This window comes from Carassius auratus, chromosome 42, assembly GCF_003368295.1.
Source record: "Carassius auratus strain Wakin chromosome 42, ASM336829v1, whole genome shotgun sequence".
In the NCBI taxonomy this organism is placed as follows: domain Eukaryota; kingdom Metazoa; phylum Chordata; class Actinopteri; order Cypriniformes; family Cyprinidae; genus Carassius; species Carassius auratus.
In genome coordinates, this window is record NC_039284.1 from 14,325,765 (window position 1) to 14,328,249 (window position 2,485).

Genomic DNA, 2,485 nt, shown 5'->3' on the forward strand with positions numbered 1-2,485 from the left:
TGAAGCCCTTGACTCTTGCTCTGGACTTTCATGTACCTCATTCCGTACCACCGGGGAAAGGTTGTGAACTTCGGCCAGAGAGTTGAGAGTTTTGACTGTGAGAACGGTCGGGGCAGGTTAGAGCTTAAAAAGGAAGATAACATCTCATTAATGGCTGTTGTGTCATCATTGTCAAACTGCCACTCCAGCAGAATGTGAAAAATAACTCTGCCGAGAGCTTTTGCAAACACGCACTCCTATGGCTCCCAACAGCGTGACAGCTACAGACACACAGATACATTAAAGAGGACAACATCTGCCAGCCGCGCCAAGCCCAAGCATGTGGGAACGATGAAAAATGCTGTGCTTTTTTGAATTGTAGCAGGCTGAAAAAAGGTCATCTTCCTTTCCTCCGCCATTAAGCCCGTCACCTTTTAGAAGTGAGGACCTCCAGATCCTTTGAGAATTAACCCTCCAGTCACTCTTCCTACAGGAAGTGCCGCCTCTACATTTCTCATAAAGTAATTGACTGTATGTCAGTTTCTGTCAGGGATGGAGCCTTTCCATTCTGCTGTGCCTTGGCAAGCTCAATAAATCTTCTGCTGCTAGCATAGGTATGGAGATCCATTGTGAACAGCTAATCAGATCTGAAATCCAATTACTCTTGTCGTGTAGAATGATGGATTTTACACTGAATGAGAGGAGCGTGGGTTCCGTACAGGCATACGAGTAATAAATAACTCCAACTCAAAGAAAAAGTTTCTCTGTTTGGTGTAACAAAAGAGGCAGCCTGCTTCGATCTCACTTTGTCAGTCGTATTTGTGATATGTGAGTGAAAATCCTGGTTAGAGGAGCTTGCTGTGAAAAGAAATCCGTATATTTTTTCTTTTCTTTCTGATCAAATTACTGGTGCAAAAAGTACCTAGACAAAGTACCTAGAAATGTATGAATGTTTTACAGTTATATAACAAACTAGACGACGAAATGTGAGTGGTGCTTGCAGTGGCAAAACTCGGCCCTTGGTTGATAAGTTGGTTGTTAGGTTACCCAGGGTGGTTGCTAGGGTAATTGGGTTGGTTGCTAGGGTGTTGCCATGATGTTTCTAGGTTACTTTTGGTGGTTAGGGCGGTTGCTAGGGTCCCCAGGATGGTGCTAGGAGCTGTTTTAGGGTTAGTGTTTGCTAGGGTAATCAGGGTGGTAGCTAGGGTACTCGGGGTGGTTGCTATGGTGTTTTGCTATGTGGTTGCTAGGGTACTCGGGGTAGTTGCTATGGTCCACAGGGTGGTTGCTAGGGGCATTGCTAAGGTACCCAGGATGGTTTCTAGGGTGGTTGCTAGGGTACGAAGGGTGTCTGCTAGGGTATTGCTATGCGGTTGCTAGGGTTCCCTGGGTAGTTGCTAGGGTAATCAGGGTGGTTGCTAGCAGGGCTTAATTTGTTAATCCGGATCCGGATCCCGGCATCTCATTTTGGCAGATCCCCCTCCTCCAGAGGTGGCGTTTCCATATGGCAGACAGATATGTGCGGTGAAAAATTAACCAAAATTCATCTATCTATTTTAATAGGGTTTTACAAATATTTAACCAATGATAACTATTTAAAAGATCTTGTCAGTATAACTTCATTACGCCATTGGATCCTCAAACTCTAAGCGAAACTTCGTCACTCCCCCCGCCTCCACTCAGATTGACGCGCGCACATAGCCTGGAGGAGACAGACAGCTTATTCGCAAAGCAAGGGTAAACAAATAACTGTTTGAATAGTACAGCATTTTCTTTACTCAAACACTATGCCTGTAAAGGCTAATGTCTTTGTGTGTTTGAATACTGGAATATCCTGTGCATAAGCGCTTTATCATTTATATCATGAGATATTGGCCAAGTTTACTAAACAAGAAAAACTAAGTGCCCATATAGCAACAATACACGTTATATAGCCTGCAAAAGGTGATGATAGCATATAATGCGCTGCACTTGCCTCAGATGGGGACAAAACACAGATCTCCTCATTCGCCGGCCAAAGACCTTGTTAACTAATCTAATGTTAAACGCACGTGACTGATACAACACAAACACTGACGACGCAGTGTTGTTTAATTTTTTATTTTTGTTCATTTTGATTTTTTTTCATATTGTGTGTATTTGGTTGCTTAAACTCAACAAACTACGAAAAATAACTCTTATACTCATGAGCTTTGGATGTGACTGCAAGGGCACATAGCCTAATACAGCATGTGGAGCGTGTGAGTACCGAATGGCTTAAAATACTTAAACTGTGTGCAAATTATACATTTTTGTGACAATGCAACAATTACCCATTTAGTCCAAGTCAAGTGACAGTTCTGTTAGATGTCCCAATCGAAATACGAGTGAGTCTTGTATTGCAGCGTGCAGCAGGTCGCTGCAGTGCAGTGCAAGATGCGCTGATGTGAAGCTCGCTCTGAGAGAGTTTATGGTCTCGAACAGTGTTGGGAACGTTACTTTAAAAAAGTAATTAGTTATAGTTACT